The following is a 24209-nucleotide window of genomic DNA, read 5'->3' as shown; positions in this document are numbered from 1 at the left end:
TCAGAAAGGACTCATTCAGGTGTCCTACATGGCAGGAAATGAAATTCCTGCTGATCTGTTGTCTAAGGTTGTTAACAGAGAACAACTTAAGGTTTACGTACAGAGGTTGCAATTGGGTTGAACCACAGGTACTACAGGTTACACGGAAAGGGGGAGGATGTTAGGATATTTCCGTTCCACCTTAAAAGGGAGCAGGCTTTGTGAGTCACAGAGTCTGCGTATTTCCTGTTCACAGGATGTTTCTGTTGTGTCTATGTTTTCGTTTCTCTCTCTGTGCCTGAACACGCAAGCAGGCAGTCATGTTTTTTCCTTTGTTCTGACCAACGCTGAATAAACTTCTAAATAATGCTCTCCTGCGTGCATCTTTCGCTGTGCGAATTCTGCTGATAGAGCGTGCATCAGCTCTGGAATGTGGCAAGCTATTTTCTGGAGCTCGTGTCGCTAATTGCTGATACTGTATCTACGGGAGATCGATGGATCGTCCGGAGGCGACGTGGGGGCCATGATGGGCTTTATCTCCCTGGCAGTATCCCAACAGAGACTGCTCCAGAAACTCCAAATGGTCTAAAATGCAGATGCATGAGTTCTTACTTGGACTTTGTGGAGAGCCCACATTCATTTGGTTGTTCATCAGCTGGATTGGCTCCAGGTGGAGTATCAAATCAGGTTCAAGGTTTTGGTGCTAATCTTTAAAGCCCTAAACAGTCTGTGACCTTTCTTATCTGTGGAAATTATCTTCCAATACACCCCCCATGAGTGTGACGCTCATCTAACAGCAACCTACTGGTGGTCCCTGGCCCAAAACATATCCAGCTGTCCTCGACCAGAGCCAGAGCCTTTTTAGTGGAACACTTTGTCTAATGAGACCAGGGCTCAGTGCAATCTGTCTCAGTTCTCTCACTTGTCATGGTGAGTGGGCTTGCACATTCCTATGTGGTCAGGTGTGTTGACAATTTGGCATTATAAGAGAAAGTAATGCCTAAGTATTGGAAGGTCTTAGTCTGTTCAATGGCGTTTCCCTTTACGCTCCAATTATCTTTCCTGAAGGAGCGGTTAAAATGTACAATTTTGGTTTTGGCAAAGTTAATTGTTAACAGTTCAGTGTTACATTGGTCACTAAACTTTCCTAAGGCACGTTTCAGACCCACTTTGGTTTGAGAGAGAAGAACAGCGTCATCTGCATACATTAAAACTGGTACTTTTCTACCGTTAGAGAACACGGGGGGGGGGGGGTTTCGATTTCACGGCAGCATGTGACCAGGGAGTTAACATAGATGTTAAATAAAAATGGGGCTAATAGGCATCCTTGTCTAACTCCTCTTTGGACTGGGATTTCTCTAGAGAGTCTGCCGTCCTGTGCAAGTCTTATCTGGAGGGTATTGTTCTCATGAAGCTTAATCATCAGAAGTAATAACCTTCTGTTGATACCCATATTGGCCAATTTGGCCCAGAGCCTACCCCTGGATACAGAATCAAATGCTGCCTTTAGGTCTACAAAGGCCGCATACAGTGACTTTTTCCAATGTTTCACATACTTATAGACAAAATAATCTAACACTAAGCAGTGATCAATGGTGGAACGTCCAGATGTAAACCCTGCTTGTTCAATTTCTAGTAAATCATTATGATCTAACCATTCACATAATTTTAGGCATAGATGTTTTGTATAAAGTTTGCAGATCACATTCAGAAGACTAATTGGTCTATAATTAGATGGGTCAGAGGGGTTACCCTTTTTAAATACAGGAACAATTATAGCCAGTCCCCAATCTTTAGGGATTTCAGTTGTCTTATCTATATATGAAAATAGATTTGCAAGAACCGGGGCCCACCAGTTTATTTGCGCTTTCAGAAGTTCAGCGACAATGAAATCACTTCCTGGGGCTTTGCCAGATTTCATTTGTAGAATTAATGAAGTGATTTCAGTTTCAGATGTTGGGGGCCATGATGTATCATTGTCTAAGGGGATGTTAAGCAGCGCAGAAGGTCGGTGTTCCCTAAACAGCACTTTATAGTGCTCTTCCCATGAGTTTGCAGGGATTATTGTGCCCTCGTTAGGAGCTTTGGTTTGGCTGGAGATAATTTTCCAGAAGTTGGTATTGTCTTTTTCTATTGACGCTTTTATGAGGGCCTGCCAGATGAGAGAGTCTGCGGTTCTTTTTTTGGTTTTTAGTAACTCTTTGTAGTTCTTTTTTTTAAGTTGTAACTCTAATTTAGTGATAGGGTTAGGATTTTGCTGGAAGACCTTAAAGCATTCCCTGAGTGTAAGTTTTGCCTGGATGCATTCGCGGTCAAACCATTTTTTGTTGGTAGGGGACTCATTGTGGCTAGATCTCCCGAGTCTTGGCAATAACGGTTGGAGTTTTTGGATTAATGTGTTATAATGGTCAATTGGGGAGGTCTCTTCAGTATCGTTGGAGGTCAGATCAGCCCAGAGGAGTTGACCTTCCATTGATTGTGTCCAAATGCTAAAATTGTTATTAACATAATGGGGCCATTTAATTCTGGATCTGCCTATTTGTTGTAGAACATTAGGATCAGGGGTCTGTGGGGGCGAGCCCACATCTAGAGGGTTCCCAAAATTCAGTCCTTTTAAGATTTAGGGGGAGATGGTCACTTTCGGTTCTTATATCTACAGTAAATTCAATATATTCATCAAAGAGTTCTTGGGAGACAAGGATGTAGTCAATAACAGAATGCCTTAAGCCTGACCAATAAGTAAATTGGCCAGGACAGTCTCCCGAGGAGAGGCCGTTTAAAATGACAAGGTTTAATCTAAGTGCCATTAGAAAGAGACATGTACCAGCGAAATTGGTAACTGGGTCAAGTGAATGACGCCTGAATAGGGGCCAGTGTTCATCATTAGCATTTAGGGGACCCATTCCACTTTCGTTGATTAGCTGTTCGTCTGAATGGCCTAACCTTGCATTAAAGTCCCCACCAATAATTAGGGAGGCAGAGGGAAACTTATTTGAGACAAGGAGAATGCAATCTTCCAGTTCGTTCCAGATGTTTTTAAGATCAGTTTGTTTCATGAGTGGGTGAATATAAACATTGATGCATATGATCTTAAAGTGGGTAGAGAATATTTTCACAGCCAAAATCCATTTTTTATCGATTTTCAATTGGGTGGGGGAGGTTCCTAGATCTGTCGATACGAAGGTGCTCAGACCTCCCGCCGGTCTTCCGCCTTTTGGGCCGATTGAGGCACAGGAATGGAAAGCAAAATAATTGTGTAGGTCAAAAGGATTTTGCATCCAGGTTTCTTGGAGCAGAATGATCTTGAACTGTGATACGTAGGTTAGAACGTCTTTGTCCATTGTTTTCGATTGCCACCCAGCAACGTTCCAGGATAGTAATAGAGGTGAGAGTCATTTTGTCTCTTCAATAGCATCTAGGACTTTCCCGGAGTCGTGGAAGATGCAACCATTGGGTGGTGAAGTCTCCGGTAATGTGATTAGGGGCGCCACAGAGATTTCGGTGTGGATTTCAGTTGGGCAGAGTAGGGGGGTGTGTTCTGACGTGACCTGAGGAGATTCATATTCCATTTTTCGCTCCAAGTTAGGTGGAGTATTTGCCTCTTTTGTGGGCGCTAGGTCTTCAGAGTTGCGAAGATAGAGTAATAACTCATCTAGTCTTTCCGTTATCTCTGTTTGTTCGGCTTTTGGGAGATGGGAGAAGGAAACAAGTAACTCCTGCTCCATCGAATTCTCTAGATGAGTAGCCTTTGATAGGAGGGGCATGGGGGTCTCTGTCCAACTAATTAAGTCTGAGGGTGGAGAGGTAGAGCTCATAGTAGGTGGGGTGCCCTCATTTTTAATTGCTTTCCTTTTAGCTGGAAAGTAGGGTATAAGAGGGCAAATCTTAGTGTTGATAAAAACTCTTGTAATAAAAATTCCAAAATTAGTCAGGGAGCTTCGTAGAGACATCATATAAGTTGGAAACTTTTTAGATTCGAAGGTGAGCAGTATCCTCTGCATGTGTGGCTTGCTGTAAATGTGGACAGTGGATTTCAGATCGATGGAAAGGGGATTTACGCCCAAAAGCTCAGCTAGATGCCTTCTTGCGACATGTATAGACGACCAGTTAACAACCTGACCTTTGAAGGGGAGGATAATTAAACAGAGTCTAGTGGCTTGTAGTGAAAGATTGTAGGAAGATGTGGTGTGTAGATCTTCCATAGTTTGTTCATTTTCAAATTTGCAGCCAGTCTGCGAAGTTGAGCGCAGTAGGGCAGGTACTCTGGGAGTTGGTTCGGTCGTATCCTCCGGTGAAGCGTCTACGGGGCTGACATTAACTTTTGGGGATACAAAGGATATGATCTTCTCTAAGGAGCCTTTGATGTCTCTTATGTATTTGAAGATATAGTCCACGGTTTTAGCCACTAGATCTAACGTGGTAGAGTGTTCAAGTAGTAATTCAGAGAGATGGTTTTCTTGTTCTCTGATGCAGTCTTCCGCCTGAATGGGCATAGTTGGAACCTTTTTGGGACCTTTTGGTCTCGTGATGGTGTTGTTTAAGGGGTTAGTGGGTTGTTTAGCGGAAAGTTCCTTCGGTGTAGTTTCCTCATCTATTATCTCTGCTAATGGAGAGAAGCTATTCGAGGTTGGAATATTAAAAGTATCCTTTGTTTTTCCATGAAAGAATTCGCTGATTTTGGTTTGCTTGGTGAGGGGCAAACATGCCATTTCCTCTAAGTCCTCAGATTCTCTGCAGCGTTTTCCAACCCCCCTCCTCGCTTCAGCAGGGCTGTCGAATTGCTGAGTCATCTCTCCCTTTACCTCGCTCTTCTATCTTCCCTAGGTTTTTCAAAGAGTCGAGGGAGTATTTTCCTTGAAAGTATCCTATTCAAGGAAGAGTAGTGTGCCAAAGGTTATCGGCATAACACTAAATTATGCTCCGTCTGTCCCTCCAAACTTGTGGTGGGAACAGCCCATGAATCTTCCTGTAAACTCTTCGCGGTGAGGTGCTTAAATTTATCTGAGCTCAATGTTCATTAAAATAGTCTTTAAAAGGAGTCTTTAAAAGGAGTAAGATAGTCTTTAAAATAGTCTTTAAAAGGGGTAAGAGAGAGTAAAAAGATAAAATCAACGGGCTCACATTAGTAGAGTGCAGGTCGCCATTAGTAGAGTGCAGGGATTGCTTCTAAACGACTCTCAAGGACCATCTGCTTTCAGAATTCCCTGATAACATCGAAGAACACTGGACCAAGCTAAAAACATCCATTATTGCAGTCTGTGAACAAACTATTGGATACCAAACCAGGAAACACCAGGACTGGTTTGATGAGAATGACAGTGAGATTGAATGCAGGATTGACAAGAAAAGGAAGGCATTTCAGATCTGGCGAAGAAGAAGAAGAAGAAGAAGAAGAAGAAGAAGAAGAAGAAGAAGAAGAAGAAGAAGAAGAAGAGTAGTTTGGTTTTTGTATCCTGCTTTTCTCTACTTGAAGGAGTCTCAAAGTGGCTAAAAATCTCCTTTCCCTTCCTCCCCCACAACAAACACTCTGTGAGGTGAGTGGGGCTGAGAGACTTCAAAGAAGTGTGACTAGCCCAAGGTCACCCAGCAGCTGCATGTGGAGGAGCAGAGACGCAAACCCGGTTCCCCAGATTATGAGACTACCGTTCTTAACCACTACACCACACTGGTGATAGAAACTGTGCCACTAAGAAAAAAAACCCTATGCCAATGCTAAGAACCAGAGAACTAAACAACACCTGGTGGATAAAAAAAAGCTCAAGAGATCCAGCACTTAGCCGACACTCATGATGCACAGAGTCTCTTTAAAGCCACAAAGACGATCTATGGACCAATAAATCATGGCATATGCCCCCTACGCTCAGCAGATGGTATCACACTTCTAAAAGATAAAGAAGCTATTGCACTGTGCTGGAAAGAACACTACCAACACCTCCTTAACCACAACTCCCCCATAGCTGCTGAGGTCCTCTCACAAATCCCGCAAAAACAAATTAGAGATGAGCTTGCTGTATCTCCAAATCTGGGAGAGTTGTGTACAGATATTAACCAAGTGAAAAACAACAAAGCCAGTGGACCAGATGGGATACCTGCTGAAATCTTCAAAGTGGGTGGAATTGAACTTACACAACACCTTCACAAGCTCATCAAAAAAATCTGGGAGAGAGAAGAGATCCCAGCAGACTTCAGGGATGCCAAAATTATCAATCTCTTTTTAAAAAGGTGACAGAACTGATTGCAGAAACTATCTAGGCATCTCTCTGTTAGCTGTGGCCGGCAAAATTCTTGCAAGGATCTTAGCAAACCGTCTCTTAACATTATCCGAGGTGACCCTTCCTGAATCCCAAAATGGTTTTCAGCCTTCTAGGGGGACAGTGGACATGATTTTCACAGCTCAACAACTTCAGGAAAAATGCAGAGAGCAAAACCAACCTTGGTACTCACACCATGCCGCCAGTTCTAGTGGTGCATCCAGCACCTCAGGGGCACCCCTTGCTTGCTTATGAGAAGAACTGGCTCTGCATTCCATACAAAATGTTGTTGTGCCTGCTGTTTGCTACAGAGACTGAAGATTCCTTCCCCCAGGTTTTGGCCCTGCTCAAGAACCAGTTAAGCACTTCCATGCCCCATTCGTTTAAACTGCTGAATAAACTTGGCCCTTCCATGAATCCCGTTTAAATCTATAACATTATTCAGTTGTGTCTCAGCATATTTATGGGAAATGTCACTATTACAAAGAGTTTGGAAGAAGAGTTTGGACTTGATATTCCGCCTTTCAATCCCCTTAAGGAGTCTCAAAGCAGCTAACAATCTCCTTTCCCTTCCTTCCCCACAACAGACACCCTGTGAGGAGCTGCATGTGGAGGAGCGGGGAAGCGAACACAGCTCACCAGATTACGAGTCCACCGCTCTTAACCACTACACCACACTGGCTCAAAGACTAATAGATGGCAGCTATACATAACCTTTAGCTTAAAAAATAGCAACAATATCTATCTAATGGAACAGTGCAGCGTACTAGCTAGTGTCATAGAATCATAAAATCATAGAGCTGGAAGAGTCCATCTAGTCCAACCCCCTGCCATGCTGGAACACACAAGCAAAGCACTCCTGACAGATGGCCAGCCAGCCTCCACTTTAAAACCTCCAAAGAAGGAGACTCCACTACTCTCCGAGGTGGCATATTCCACTGTCCAACAGCCCTTACTGTCAGAAATTTCTTATTAATGTTTAGGTGGAATCTCTTTTCCCATAGTGTGAATCCATTATTCTGCATCCTAGTCTCTAGAACAGCAGAAAACAAGCTTGCTCCCTCTTCAACATGACATCCTTTCAAATATTTAAACATGGCTATCATGTCACTCCTTAATCTTCTCTTCTCTAGATTAAACAAATCCAGCTCCCTAAGTCTCCCTAAGTCTCTCCTTATAGGGCTTGGATTCCAGACCTTTTACATTTTGGTCACCCTCCTCTGGACATGCTCCAGCTTGACAATATTTTTCTTCAACTGTGGTGCCCAGAACTGGACATAGTATTTCAGGTGTGGTCTAACCAACCAGAATAGTGTGGTAGCATTCCTTCGCTTGATCTAGACACTATACTCCTATTGATGCAGCCCAGAATTGCATTGGCGTTCTTAGCTGCCACATCACACTGTTGACTCATGTTCAGCTTGTGGTCGACTAAGACTCCCAGATCCCTTTCACATGTACTGTTGTCAAGCCAAGTGTTCCCCACCTGTGCATTTCATTTTTTTCTATCCAGGTGTAGTACCTTACATTTCTCCCTATTGAACTCCATATTGTTGGTTTTGGCCCGGCTCTCTAGGCTATTCAGGTCATTTTGAATTCTGACCCTGTCCTCTGGTGTATTAGCAACCCCTCCCAGTTTGCAGTCATTTGCAAATTTGATTAGCATGCCCTCTATTCCATCATCCAAATCATTTATAAAAATATTGAATAGCACCAGGCCCAGGACAGAACCTTGTGGAACCCCAATAGTCATTTTTTCCCAGGATGAAGATGAGCCACTGATGAGCACTCTTTGGGTTCAGCCCGTCAACCAATTACAAATCCACCTAACAGTAGCTTTGTCTAGCTCACATTTTACTAGCTTTTTTGCAATAATATCATGGGGGACCTTTTCAAAGGCCTTACTGAAGTCAAGGTAAGCTGGTACAAGGGAAAGCAGGATTGTAATTACCGTAAAAATTACTGATCACTTTGGATCAGCAGTCTCAACCTAACCCGCTATGTGGGGAGAGCCACGTGTTCCTTTGGAAGGCAAGTGGAATACAGTGTGATATACTGACAGCTGTTTTAAAAGATGTAACTGTAACTTAAAATCCAGTATCAGAAAAAAATAGAAATAGATGGTCCCTGTGTGGATAGTCAAGTCTGCATGATGGGGCTACCTCCAGTGACCATGTGGCCTGATATAAGAGGGTTCTAAAATCAGTCCGGAAAGTAGACTGATTGAGAATGACACACGCATAGCTTTTGCTCTTCCATTAACAGAGTGAGCTGAAGCAAATTCTTGCCTCCATTTGGGCTTAGCAATATTTCCTACAGCATTCTTGTTGAAGGGCATTGGAGAGTTAGGTGAGGGTCACTTTTCTGTTTTTCCACCAAGCCCCCAGACAAGAATGCTACAGCATCAGCCCCAAACACTCAGTCTCATAAAAAAAATACTCAACGGAGTTAGGGCTGAGGGTAGGGGAAGTACAATCTTTCCAGTCCTCTAGAAGCTGACCCTTTTGGTCATTTTGGTCATGGAGCCAAATATCTGTTCCCAAGTTTAAAGAGTCTAAACAAGTAAAGAACAAGCTTGCCCTTTACATGCAAAAGCCCTGAAATTCAGCCCATTGGGCAACTGATCATGGGGCTGGGAGGAGGGAGGTAAGGACTAGCACCTTCTCTGCCCTCCACCTTCAAAAGCTACACCTGAAAGTTTCATGATGGTGTTCGATTTGAGAAGCTGAATGTTTATAAAGGTACTTAGCCAATTTCTGCCACAGAAATTCTGAACAGAAACACTCTGCAGGTTCAGCCCCCAAAAGAAACTGCTCTATGGTCTCTGTGTTGGGAAATGGGAACAGATCTTGCTCATCACCAACCTTCCCTCTGCAAATCAGTATCACTATGAGGCTGAACTGAACAGCTTGCTCCAGAGTTTTAAGAGATACGTTTCTGTGGTGTAGTGGTTAAGAGCGGTCGACTCTAATCTGGTGAGCTGGGTTCGCTGCCCCGCTCCTCCACATGCAGGCTGCTGGGTGACCTTGGGCCAGTCACACTTCTCTCTGAACTCTCTCAGCCCCACCTACCTCACAAGGTGTCTGTTGTGGGGGTGGAAAGGAAAGGAGATTTTTAGCCACTTTGAGACTTCTTCAAGTAGAGAAAAGCAGGATATAAAAACCAACTCCATGAATAAGAATTCTATGGAAAAGGACCATCCCTGCCATGATGATGAAAACCATATGTTTGGATTTTGCTGTATTATACCAACCTGTGGAATATGACAGTTCACAGTTTCAAAATCTATTTGGCCACAGTGGATTGACAGTCTGGACACACAAAAACCTCTGGAAGATCTTTTGAATCAATGCCTATGCGAAAGCAGTGGTACCAGTCCTTGCAGTCTCCTTCACAGTAAACCACAGTTAGGTCACCACTGGGCCTCCTGCACCCTTCCTTCAAAAAACATAGTGACCAGCAGCCTTCAAACAAGGAAGGTAAAATATCTGAGCAATAGGTTAGTGTATCCTTCCCTTCCTCTGGGCATGATCGAGAAACAGTAATATGACTCTCTTTCAAGATTTGTCTCTTCTTGGGAGGAACAGCATCAATTTCCACTTGAAAATATTTGTCTTGTCCTTCAAAATAGGTTTTCCCACTGTACTGTATTATTTCTTTTGCAATCCAGGGTCTAATGGCAGCCATATCCTTTTGTATGAACTGTAATTGGGCAGCATAAGCAATCAGATGGGCAATGGTACATGTGAAAGGACCGTAGTCACTGGAATTACCTTGCCTGGGTATAGCAGTTGGCGCAAAAAATGACCAGTCCGCAAAACTACAGGGATATTTTGAATCCATCTCATACAGACATGCTAAGAAGGATGTTATTGCATCAATCACAGAGTGGTTCAATCCATGTTTGGAATCTAGGTAGAGCATGGTCTTCCTTTTAAAAATGATTACTAACAGTATCCAGTGGACTTCTCTGTCATTTACTGGAATAATCAAAACATCTTTCTTTAGCACTCCAAATCTCAAACAGTTCTTCAGAGCTTGCACTGGCAATCTTTGACATATCTGCATGAAGTGGCAAGTAAATGGGAAAATTGTTCCATCGTGACCTAGCTCTTTGGCCATGATCACCCTGGAGGCAAGAAAGGCATCTATTATGCAGTCATTTATCCAGTTTGATCCTTTCAGTGTGTTTATGTCATAGTCATACACACAGATGTTGCCAACTGAACCCACAAGTCCCATGGTTTGTAGACTGAGTGTGAGGAAGGTACAGTTGTGCCATGGGGGAACTGATCAGTGATTTGTCCAAACACTTCTCACTTTGTGTTGAGAATATAGGGCTGCTATCAAAAGAATCAATATTGGTCACTGTCAAATCCTCTTTCCCACTTTTTTGAGTGGAGGTCATCTGAGGTTGAGTGCTTTCCAGGTGTCTCATAGTCAGTTGGTGATCTTAAGGAGTCCAACCCCTCAGCAGCCTGCACTGAATCAGATGCTGAAGCTACTGTTACCTTTTCCTGCAGTCTGGGGAACTTTCTTCCCGCTCTACTCTTCTGTCTTTTATTTCGCTTCAACTGTGTGAGCTGCAACTGGCAAGGCTTCCCTGGTTCTGGTGGCATGCTGATAGATTTTGTGGCAGCTATAATATGGTAACAAGTCCTGGATGATGGGCGCGCACACAATGTCCTGTACGGACTGTGCATGCATGGCAGACCGTACGGACGCTGCACGTGCGGCAGCCCGTATGGTTGCCAGGAGAGCGGCTGCCCGTAGAGCTTGTACGGCCACCATGAGAGGGGCTGCCTGTACGGACGCTACGCGAGCAGCAGCCTGTACAGTCGCCGCGAGAGCAGCTGCCCGTACGGCTCATACAGTCTCTGAGAGAGGGGCTGCTTGTACAGTTACCGCAAGAGCGGCAGCCCACACGGATGCCGCACAAGCGGCAGCCAGTACAGCGAGCGTACTGTCACCCTCCCCCCAGCGTGGCACCCCGGGGCACCACTACCCCGCTGCCTCTTCATATGCCCCTGCAGCCAATCAAACGTACTATGAACAATCTGAAGTCATGCTGGGCACAATTCACCACTAATCCTGTTCTTTTTCTAAAAACATGTGGTGGACTCCAGGAAAGCTGTCAGCAGGCACCATGATGCCCATGGGCACCACATTGGAGACCCCCTATTTCAAAGTTTGCACTGACAAATTCTGTTGGCAAGAAAACTTGCAGTTAAACCTCCATTTATAATTACCACCCCCCCAAAGGAACCAACCTTTGTCCCAAAACCATTTGTAGCTGAATTGACACAAGACAGGTGCTTGTTTTTCATGGTTACTTTGGTGGTCTCCATCTAGTTGGTTTGATAATTTACATTCACAGGTAAGATCATCACAATCTCTGCCTTGGATATTCTTGAAGTTTAGCAGTGTCAAAAATTTCCAGGTGCAGTTTTTCACAGTGGAAGCTATGAATATGAATGTCATTTTAATACAATGTTCTTGCTAATGTAGAACCGTTTCAGATAGAGTTTTTATTTTGGTCATTCCATGGACACTGGTGTGATCTTACTGAGGAGATTTCACCCCTCCCATATCCAAGAATCTCCTGATGTTCTCTGCTGATTCTCCAGAGAGGAGGGGGCGGTTTCTGCTCTCTACTTATTCCGCTCCAGCCTCACATCAAAGAGAGAGAGAGAGAGATTGAGTGTTAGAGAGAGATTGTGTGTATAGATAAGGTTGCTGCTAAGAGCAGCTGCAGACACTCAGTGCAGTTCAGCATTTTCGTTTAGACCTCATTTAGCTCTGTACATAGTTGTGTATTATAGTTGTAGATAGAATAAAAGAAGATATTCTACAGACCTGCTCTCCGAGTGGTTTATGCTCTGCTATACTCTGCTGTACTCTGCTGTGCGACGACTGTCTTCTTGTTGGAGTGAATCCGGTGCTCACAACTCTAAGCTGTGAGTCCACAGCACTTTGACCTGTTCCTGTGCAGAAGGTGGTCTCTGGAAGTGCTACCCAGCTCGCCTAGCCCAGTCAGGGCTGAAGTGTATGAGTCCAGTTGGTGGCACTGGCTCAAGGGCGATGCTGACATCGGTTATGGGCCCAGTCGTTGTTCCAGTTGTCTGACCTGTCGTTGTTCCAGTTGTACCAGTCGTCCCAGTCGCCAGAGGCTTCTGTTGCTGATTGCTGGACGGCAGAATGGAGGCTGCATGCTGGACTGATTTGTGGTGCCCAGAAGCAGAGCTGTTTTGGAGCAGAGTGTTCAAGCTGCCGTTGTTGCTGTTGCTGCTGCTTGATTTATGGAGGTATGTTGCTGGCTGCCAAGAAAAGAAGATAGCATCCCTGTTTGCCTGTTAATTGCGCTCTGAGTGGGAGAGAGAGTGGCTGAAGGAGTCCAAGGCTCTATCTGTGTTGCACGAGGGAAGTGTCTTGCTTTAATTGATAGCAGACATGGCCTGTGCACATTTTGGCCAGATGGCTCTGTCCTTTCCTCTCCTCATGCCTGAGACCTATGCTGTCTGGCAGGTCAAGATGAAAGCGCTTTTACAGAGGGAGAAGCTATTTCACACTATAGAAGATGACCCTCCCGAGAAGGATGATGATGATTGGCCTGAGTGGCATGCTGCAGACATGAGAGCCCGGGGGACAATTGTTTTGAGTGTTTCAGACCACTTGCTGGTGAATTTAGAGGGTCAAGAGACTGCACGAGCTGTTTGGCATAAACTGAGAGATATGCATTTGAGGCAAAATGCCGGTTCCAGTGTGATTTTCTTCAAGAAGCTGTGCAGGTTGCAGTTGGAGAAAGGTGGTGATTTGCCTAGCCATCTGTCTCAATTAAAACGCCTTAGACAGGACCTTGTTCAGCGAGACCTGAATATTTCAGAGGCTGTGTTTGCAATGCTGATGATAAATAGCCTAGATGATTCCTATGACGGAGTAGCTGCCCAGATTTCTACAGTGCCTGCTGACCGGCTAACAGAAGATTATGTGTCTAGCGTGCTCTTGAATGAGTGGGATCGCAGACAGGCTGTTAGAGAAAGCCGGGACTGTGCTGTTAAAATGTGCTTGAAAATGTGCCTGAGTCTCCAGCAGCAGGGGAAAGTGAAACTGCTGTTAAAGCACTAAAGTTGCAGCAGTGCTTTTCGTGTGGAGCACAAGGCCATTTGAGTTTCCAGTGTAGCAAGAAATCTTCAAAGAAGAAGGGAAACTTCAGAGGCAGAGGGGGAGGAGGACGAAATCCCCAAGCACCTGCTACTTCAAAGGCTTTGATCTCTCGCTGCTCCAATCAACATGGGCGGAGTTTCTTCGTGATCGACTCTGGCTGTACCAACCACGTAGCCAAAGATAATGATCTCTTTGTTCAGCTTGAGAAGCAAGAGAAAGAAATTCATCAAGCAGATGGGACTGTTCTCAGGAGTTTGGCTCAGGGAACTGTGTTTTTAAAGAGCCTGAATGCAACAATTAAGAATGTCCTGTATGCGCCTGATATTCAGGACAATCTGTTGAATGTTTCCCAGCTTGATCGACAAGGCTTTAAGGGGGTGTTTGCTAAATCTCGTTGTGAAATTTGTCAAGATGGCAAGTTCATTCTGTATGCCAAGTGTGTTAATGGTTTGTACCAACTGCCTTTTGTTACAGGTACAACTGCAGAAGCAACTGAGAAAGAGTGTTGCAATTTATCTGTTGATAAGAACGAGAAGTTGCATGACCAATGTATTCATTATTACCACCGTGCTTATGGTCATTTGAATTTCCAGGCTGTGGCAAAAATGCCTAATATGGTTGAGGGTATGAAGTTGAAAGAATGTCCCTACCACATGAAATGTGTTTCTTGTGCTGAGAGTAAGGCAAGGCAAGCTCCCAAAGGTACAGAGTCTGGGAGAGAGGCCAAGAAACCATACGAAGTCATTCATGTAGACTTAGTGGGGCCTCTAGCACTCTCTAGAGGCAATTCAAGGTTTTTCATGGTTTTGATAGATGCCTATTCAAGATATGTATGGGTCTATATGTTGCAGAAAAAGTCTGAAGCCTTTCCCAAGTTTCACCAGTTTTGTAAATGGCTCAGGAATGTACACAATGAGAATGTACGTTATTTTTTCAGTGACAAGGGTGGTGAGTTTTGTTCAGAGGAGTTTGAGGCTTTTCTTTCTGAACAGGGCATTGAGCATAGGGTTGCCACGCCCAGGTCACCCTGGCAGAATGGTTTATGTGAGACAGTAAGCCAGACCCTGCAGCAAGGAATCAAAACACTGTTACATGATTCGGGGCTGCCCAATCCCTTTTGGGCCGAAGCTCTTTCGTTTTTCTGTCACGTGTATAACAGGAGGTACCAGTCTGCTGTAAATTGCACCCCATACGAGATGCTTCACAAAAGAAAGCCATGTGTAAAGCATTTTAAATTTTTTGGGTCGGAGGTTTGGGTGCACACCTCGCAGGGTGACAAACTGAGCAAGCGTGGAGAACATGGTGTTTTCCTAGGGTACGAGAAAGGGTCTTATTGTGTCCTGATTACAGACACAAAAACCATAAGGCTGACCAGGAGTATTGATGACAATCCAAAATGGGACAGAATTGGCGTTTTTCAATGCCATCCCATTTGTGATGATGGTGCAAAAGGGGCAAAGACAGTTAAGAGGGAGGCAAGTTCTGATGTGATTGATAATTCTGGTGCCGGTGTAGATCCAGATGATGGCACAGATTATCAGAGCCCCAAAGCCACAGGAGAGTCTGACGCTGACTCAGACTTAGCAGCTTCATATACTTTAGCTCCCCATTCTCCCAAAGAGGAGGAAGCACCAGAACAAGAGGATCAGAGAGTTTTGCGCAGATCCGAGAGAACAACCAAGGGTGTACCACCGAAAAGGTTTTCTGAAGGGTTTGCTAAGGCTGCGGTCACGAGCAACTCTGGTGGGGTTTTTAAACCAGGCATGAAGTGTGCTGACAGTAATAGCACAAAACGCTGCATTTATTTCCTTACCTGACCTAGAGTGGCTCATGGATAATATGTTAGAAGGATCAAGATTGAAGGAGCAAGCGTGTGTTTAAGTACAAAAAGTGGTTTGTTTAAATCTGCCTAAATGAGCAATGCCATTTTGTATCTGAGAGGAAGAAACGTGTATGAAGATTTTTCTAGAAGCTGCTTATTCATTTGTGTATTCACAGTGTGTATTTTGTGTAAACTGCAGATTGAGGTTTATGCTTTAACTCTTTCCTAATGGACACAGAGCGGTTACAAAGATTGTTTAATGGTATTGTTAAAGTGTCTTAGATAAGTGGGGAGAGAGATACCTGCAGATATGTTACTAGGGTTGTAAGCAGAGAACAACTTTTGGAGTGTGTGTGTAAATTGCAGTTATGTTTAGATTCTTGAATGGTCGGATGAAATGGGGGAGGATAAGGAGATTTCACCCCTCCCATATCCAAGAATCTGCTAATGTGCTCTGCTGATTCTCCAGAGAGGAGGGGGCGGTTTCTGCTCTCTACTTATTCCGCTCCAGCCTCACATCAAAGAGAGAGAGAGAGAGAGAGACTGAGTGTTAGAGAGAGATCGTGTGTATAGATAAGGTTGCTGCTAAGAACAGCTTCAGACACTCAGTGCAGTTCAGCATTTTCACTTAGACCTCATTTAGCTCTGTACATAGTTGTGTATTAGTTGTAGATAGAATAAAAGAAGATATTCTACAGAGCTGCTCTCTGAGTCGTTTATGCTCTGCTATTCTCTGCTGTACTCTGCTGTGCGATGACTGTCTTCTTGTTGGAGTGAATCCAGTGCTCACAACTCTAAGCTGTGAGTCCACAGCACTTTGACCTGTTCCTGTGCAGAAGGTGGTCTCTGGAAGTGCTACCCAGCTCGCCTAGCCCAGTCGGGGCTGAAGTGTATGAGTCCAGTTGGTGGCACTGGCTCAAGGGCGATGCTGACACTTACAATATAATTTGGTGGAGTCCATTTAACAATCATGACGATCCATGAGGATCAAAATATTGAATATAGTGTTTGTTCCTTGTCTGTGCTCTGTGGTTTTTGTGGTTCATTCTGTGGTCATATACATCATGTGTGATTTCAGGGTGACCAAACATAAAAAACGTAAGGATCCATGGGGACATTGGATCCATGTCCACATTCTCGGGGGTAACAGATTGAAATTGATTCCATGCAACTTGACCAGGCAGGGTTCTAGCACTCTCCTGCCCCGGCCCTGCTCCCACGGTGGTGTCTACCCTCCTTCCGAATATGAGCTACTTTATCTGCAAAATCGTTGCAGGAGATCTTGAGGTCTTTACAAGGCCCCGGTGGTAAAGGTGGTTCCGTTAAATTGCAAACCACCTGAAAAAGTCTCCTGCTACTATTTTCTGCAGATGCAATAGAGGCGGTGAAGAAAGTCTTCTTTGCCGTCACTATCGCCACTTGGTAGGCTCGACGTTGAGCTCTAACCTGTGTCCGGTTCAATTCAGAATGAGTTTTCTGCCACCAGTATTCTAGCCATCTCAACGATTGTTTCATCGCCCTCCGCTCCTGGGAAAACCACAGGGCTGTCCAGGCTCCATGCAATCGGAGAGGGCGCTTTGGAGCCAGACAGTTGATAGCCCTGGTTAACTCCGCATTCCAGTGGGTCACCAGGGAATCAGCTGAAAGGCAATCAACATGGGATAAAGCATGCTCTACCACTCTCTGGAAACCATTTGGATCCATTAAGTGGTGGGGGCGGACCATCCGAATTGGTCCCACCTCCCTGCAGAGGAGAAGGGTCACAGAGAAGTCCAGTTGCACCAGGAAGTGATCTGACCATGGCACTTCTTTTGTTTCACTTTTACCTAGTGTCAGATCACCCACGTCACTAGAGGTGAACACCAGGTTTAAGGCATGTCTGTGACTATGAGTTGGACCAAACTTATTCAAGGACAGCCCCATGGAGGCCATGCTTTCCACGAAGTCCCAAGCAGCCCCTTGTAAGGTCGTGTTGGCATGGATGTCAAAATCCCCTAGGACAACCAAACTTGGTATCTCCAGGAGAACATCCGCCATGACCTGAAGCAGCTTGGGCAGGGAATCCTTGGTGCAGCGGGGAGGTCAGTACACCAAAAGGAATCCTGTACTGCTCCTATTGCCCAACTTCCAAAACATGCACTCAGAGAACTGGGTCTTCCCAGTAGGACGCCTGATGCAAGCTAGTGACTTCCTAAAAATCACTGCAACACCCCCCCCCACATGACCTGGGTCGCTGTGTGTAAGAGAAACGTGGTGGACAAGCAGCAGCTAGGACAGGACCATCTGTTTCATCCAACCAAGTCTCTGTTACACATGCCAGGTCAAGTCCTCCATCCACGATCAAGTCATGGATGGCAGTGGTCTTATGAATCATTGACCTAGCATTGCACATCAATACCTTCAGGTCATGTGGGTTTCCCTGGTTGAGTGCAAATATAACATTGAATCACAATGGTACAAAATAACTCAACAAGCTGACATTTATCAAGAGTTAAACAAAGGTTAGTGTACTAAATATTATTTCCAATTCTAGGTAGTTTGCTATTGGAGAAATGCCATATATGATTATAAAAATCTAAAGCAAGAATTATTTTAAAATATGATTTCTAGATTAGACAGACAAGATTTCTTCTACTATATATTTCTTTCCTTATCATATACACACAAAGCTATTTTTAAACAGGAAATATTTTTGTAACTAAGGTCTATTATACAAATCCATACAGATATTCATTTTGTTACGGTTCTGTTGTTTACAAATTATAAAGATGAGTCAATTATTTACTAAATTCGTGAGTTTTGCCATTACTGCATATTCTGATAGTTTCTCTTTCCATGCATCTATTTCAGGACATATGTCAGATTTCCATATGTTAGCCAAGACCACTCTGACTGCTGTGGTCATATAACTAAATAGTTCCACTGACGATTTCACAATACAGTAGCTGAAGGAGTCATTCCCAACAGCATAGTTTGGGGGTCCAATGCAATTTTTTTTGGGGGGGTTACATTTTTTTCATTTCGAAATGAACTTTCCTCCAAAACTTTTTGGTCTTTTCACAGGTCCACCATAAATTGAAGATTCCTTAAGGTCTATCACATTTCCAGCAATGTCCATTCATTGCATTATTCATCTTCTGTATATTTTTCAAAGTTATATACCATTGAAAGAACATTTTTGTACAGTCATACCTCATGTTACGGCCGCTTCAGGTTATATGTTTTCGGGTTGCGGACCGCGGGAAACCTGGAAGTACCAGAACAGGTTACTTCCGGGTTTCGCTGCTCGCACATGCGCAGAAGCGCCAAATTGTGCTGGTGCCTGTGCAGATGTGGCGCTTCAGGATGCGAACGCTGTGGGTTGCGGATGTGCCTCTTTCACGGGTTATGTCTGCAACCCAAGGTTCCACTGTACCAATTTTGTTTTAGGGCTTAACTTGAAGTTTTATTCCTTTATTCATAATTGTTCTCATTGTTCCACTGTAAACTGCTCTTAAAATTTTTGCATCCATTTTGTCATATAAGGTTTTGCTTGTCCAGGCTCGGTGTCATATTTCATTAATAGTTTATAAATTTTACCCAAAAGGTAGAACTCTGTTATGATGGACTCAAATTCTGTCTTTTCACTGATTTAAATGTTTGCCATACAAGGAGTTCCGGTTTACCGCGGACATTGTGGAAGTGCAGGAAACCTCTCTGAGGCTTTCTGAGCGACGCAGGGGTTCAGGGGGTGGTGCAAGGGCACTGCGCACCCCCAAACCTCAAGGGGAGCAGCCTTGGGGGACAGGGCACCCAGCGGCATCAAAGTGGCTTCTCCACTTTTTCAGGGTTTTTTTAAAAAGGCTCGAGAGCGAACGGAGCTGCAGACGCGACAGCGAGGCACCCCCACCCCCACGTTGCGATGTCTCTAACTTCTACTGAAAAGCGGTAAACTTCCAAAGCTATAAGAACAGAACCCTCAGTGTGCACAGCTGGCTTTAAAGATAGACTTGAAAAGAATACACTGAGGGAGTTCTGGATGTCGAAGGATTGATTTAAGGAGTCCATCCCAGTAGCGGAGAGAAAATGGTGCAGAGAGAGAAAGTTGCAAGAAGAAAGGAAGGAGGCTGACAACCCTGCTGAGTGAGTACAAAGTGAAAGTCCTCTGCAACTTTGTGCCGAGGCAGTGGATTAATTTAAACTAAAGAGCTGCAAAAAGAGTTATATTGGAACTTTGTTTTACCCTCATGGTTGTGAAAAGAATGCGTAAGAGGCTTTTTTGAAGGAGAGAGTGATTAATGACTTAAAGGACTTATGAACTGTGCTTGATTAATGGTGGCCAAGAAGAGGAAAAGCAGAAATAAGAGCTGAGATCTAGGAGCTGGGATTTAAGAGCTAGATTTTAAGAACATCAACACTATCATTTTTTGTTCCAGGGTGTTTTTTTAAAACCCAAATTGACTTTTAAGTATATGGATAACCCTCCCAGCCTAATTATTATGCTATTTCAGTACATTCCCTCTGTTTATTTTTTATATTTTTTCTGGGTAAGGAAAAAAGAGTGGAGAGGGGAAAATAAACTTCCTCTTTTTTGGCTCTTCCCCTTTCTCTTCCCCTCTCTCTTCATATTCTCTTCATATTAATAACTAATAAGCCGGCAAGAGGTGAAGAAAAAATATAAGAACTTTAATATTGAACTTTGGACACTTCCCCTTTGGATTTTTATATATTGGATTTCCAGTGACTCAGGATTTTGGGACTATTTCTTTCTTTATCTCCCTCTCAGGTTGTAGGTTTTGGATACAATTTGTTATAATATTAGACTATACCAGTAAGAGGACAAGAAGAGAAGGAAGCCATTCTGGATTACAAATATTCCATTTTTGGTTCTTTAAAGCTGTTTAACATTCAAGTTGACCTGCCCCGATTTGGATTAGGCTTGCAAGTGGCTGAAGAGCATTTAAGTCGAGTGGATTTAGGCCTACAAGTGGCTGAAAATTATTGCTTAACTGAATTAAAACTTCAAAAGATAAGAAAACAGGGGGCTAAAAGGATTTCAGCTAAATCAGTTATAAGTGAATTAACTTAAGTAGACCTTTTAAACCCCTATTGTTGAAAATTATTAATTGTATTAATTGGAGCGAGAGTACTGAAACTGATTTATTTGATTTATTTGATTAACTGATTTACTGGTTACCAAAAATGTGTTAATGCAAGTGTATTAATCTGTATTAATCTGTATCAATTTGCTTAATCACAAGAATTGGTTAATTGGTGGAGATATTTAAGGAAATTGAGAAAAAAGTGATAAAATATATGAATATTGTGTTGGGGAAAGAAGTTGAAGAGAGACATCTTGTGGTATAATAGACAATAGGTTTCTTTCATATATAAAAGGCATTAGAGGGGGATTGTACGCCCCCTAGGGGTGAAATTGAGTATTGCATTAGAAAAATTAGGAAAATTTGGGGGGGGGGGAATTGAAAATTGATTTAAAATGGCAAGAAAGAATGGCAAAAAGATAGGGGGAACACCGGGGGAAAGGAAAATATCCCGACAAGAAGAAATTAAAGATTTGGACATTTTGTGGCTGAAGATAAAGGAAGAATTTAAGCAAAGCGAACAACATATGGAGAAGAAGTTAGGAGAAGTGCAGGAAATGCTAGATAAAAAAATAGAAGGGGCAGTAGGAGAACTCTCAAACAAAATCAAAGACTTGACAGTTAGATCAAAGACAACAGAAGAGTCAACTAAAAGAATCCAAAAGGAAGTGAAGGAGAACAAGAGAGAGACAGATAAGATTAAAGAGGAGTTAGGAGACCTGAATAAAAGTCAGGACCAAGTATGGGACAGTCTAGCCATGTTGGAGATGAGGCAGAAGCAAATGAATTTGAAATTTAGAGGAGTAGGAGAAGAGATGAATGAGAACATCAAAGTTAACATGATCAAAGAGCTGGCAAGATGGCTGGACATGAAAGAAGAATAAGTTGAATATACAGTGGAAAATGCATTTAGAATAAAAGTAAGATCTTTACAAGCTAAATCAAAGAAACTACCAGGAGATTGTCTAGTGATATTTAACTCGTTAGACATGAGGAATGCGATATTGAAAACGAGTTACCCAAAAAAGTTGATAATTGATGGCAGGCCGATTATTATCTTCAAAGAAATTCCTACCAGATTTTTACGCAAGAGAGATGGCTATAAACAACTAGTGAGTGTTTTGAAAAGAAACGGCATACAACACAGGTGGGAGTTCCCGGAAGGGATCTCCTTTCATTACAAAAATAAAAGATTCAGGTTGACGGACATTCAAGAAGTGAGGAAATTTTCAAGGAGATACGAGAAGGAGCTTGGAAAGGTAGAGGATAAATTTGGAGAAAGGGAGTCAGATTTAGAGGAGAGAAGAAGGAAAAGGGAGAGAGAGGAAGAGAAAGAAAGAAGAGGAAAAGAAGAAGAGGAGGAAACAGAAGAAAGAGAAGTGGGAGAAGAAGAAGAGGAGGAGGAGGAGGACACAGGCGACAAAACCACTCGAATTTAACTTCCGGGCCGAGAATCAAATATAAATTATTAACAGATGCAAAAGAAAGAGGAGGCTTTGCCCTGCCAGATTTGAAGTTATATTATGAAGCATCATGTCTTTGCTGGTTAAAAGAATGGATTAAACTTAAAAATACAAAGCTCCTGGATCTGGAAGGATTTGATAACAGATTTGGATGGCACGCACACCTTTGGAAAGAAAAGAAAAAGGGTTATAAATCATTTGAAAATCATATCTTCCGGAGATCGTTATTGGAAGTTTGGGACAGATACAAAAATATATTAGAAATGGGGGTCCCTCATTGGTTATCCCCATTAGAGGTCATAGGTGTTAAAAAAATTAATATGAGAAGTGACTGGATTACCTATGGAGATTTGGTGGTGAAGGAAGGGGGGAAGTGGAGATTAAAACCATACGAACAAGTAAAAGAACATGTTTATGATTGGTTGCACTACTATCAAATAAGTGAAATGTTTAAAAAGGATGTGAAAGAAAAAGGGTACAAAGAAAAAGACTCAAAATTTCAAACAGAAATTGTCAATAATGATTGTAAGATAATTTCCAAAATGTATAAAATTCTGTTGGAATGGCATACAATGGATGAGGAAGTAAAAGTGGTTATGATTCAATGGGCCAAAGATTTAGGATATAACATAGAAATGGATGATTGGCAAAGAATATGGAATGAAAACCTGAAGTTTACAGCATGTGTCACATTGAAAGAAAATGTTATGAAGATGGTATATAGGTGGTATATGACACCAGTAAAATTAGCAAAAATGTACAAAACTTGTAACAAATGTTGGAGATGTAAGGAGAAAGAAGGTACATTCATGCATATGTGGTGGGATTGTAAGAAAGTAAGGGGGTTCTGGGAGATGATATATAATGAACTAAAGAAAATGCTAAAATATAGCTTTGTTAAGAAACCAGAAACCTTTCTGCTGGGAATAACAAGAATGGACATAAATAGGAGAGACTGTAAACTTTTTCAGTATGCAATCACCGCAGCAAGAACATTGTTGGCCCAAAAATGGAAACAAGAAGAAGTACCGACTTTGGAAGAATGGAGGACAAAATTAACAGACTATGCAGAACTGGATAAATTAACTGGGAAAATCAGATTCCAAAAGGATCACAGGTTTTTGGAGGACTGGGGAAAATTTACGGAGTATTTGAAAACTGTATGTGAGGACTGTACAACGCTAAGTGTGCTTTAAAGAAGCTTTGTGAAAATACAAGGAATATTGCTAGAAAGCAAATAAGGACAGAAATATAGTATTTAATGGCAATATTAAAATTAAGGAATGTGAAGATAGGATTTGAACAACGAATGATTGTCAGAGAAGTTGAGGGAGGTCCAATAAGCTAAAATATGTGATGTGCAAATTGATATGATTGGAGTTTTTTATGGAAAAAAATTTAATAAAAAAATTATAGTAAAAAAAAGAATTTAACTTCCGGGTTGGTGCCTCCGGTAATGGCGGAATTCCTCTGATCAGGAGGAATTTGCCCCGTGGGAATCTGGGTCTGGTCGCCATGGCGAAGGCGGAGACCCGCAAAAAATCACAGGCGGGAGAAGCCTGTGAGCGTGGGATTCGGCGGGCACCTTTTGCGCCTCCCCTACTCACGGGGAAACCCGGTTTCGGGGGTCCGGAGCGACGTGGGGTGAGCGGCGCGGTGCTTCGAATTGTCTGCTTCTTCCACGGAGCGAAGCCGCATAGCTGTTGCCGGAGAGCGCTGACTTTTTCCTGTGGACAATTTGATTTTAAAGTAATTACCCGTGAGTAGAGCTGAAGTGGGAGAATTGGATTTTTAAAAGTTTAATTTGGTATTGTAACAGGGAGGTTCAATACAGGAAGTCTGCCTTCCCCTTTTGTAAATAGACTGAAGCAATGAGGCTGCAAGCTGAAGTCTTAGAAAGCCTACTGTAAAGGACTAAATTTCCACTGGTAAAGAACATTAAACCCCCCCTTGGAGGCAGGAGAAGAGGGGGGGAAGTTGTAGACTGAGTATGCCTGCAGGAGAGAGCGAAGAGAGCTAAAATACTGCCGCTCTGACTCTGGAAACGGGCTGCTAGCAGGACTGACGTCTTTTGGAATGCTCATTGACAGCGTTTAGAACGTTCATTGACAGCTAGCTAAATAAGAGAAATACATTGTTTCTATTGTCTCCGGCTGCTTTTAAAAAGGAGTAAAAGTAACTGAAAATTGAAACTAACTTTGGATTGTTTGAAACTGTGTTCAAAAGAGGACATTATTGATTAATATAAACAGAAACTGTTTCCCCCTAGTGGAAGCCTTTGAAACTGGTTGCTTTACAAGAGCTGGGCTAGGGGAATTTCCAGCTGCAAGATAAAGAACTGTGAGACTCTGGGACTGACCTTGAATTTTTTAAGTGTTATGGCAAATGGAAAGGAAAAAACAGCCCAGTCAATTGCTGAAAAAACATTAAGGTCTGGGAGGACTTGGCA

Source organism: Podarcis erhardii (assembly GCF_964252035.2).
Source record: "Podarcis erhardii genome assembly, chromosome: W".
NCBI classification, from domain to species: Eukaryota; Metazoa; Chordata; class Lepidosauria; order Squamata; family Lacertidae; genus Podarcis; species Podarcis erhardii.
The sequence above is the reverse complement of the archived record's forward strand: the minus strand, read 5'-3'. Positions refer to the sequence as shown.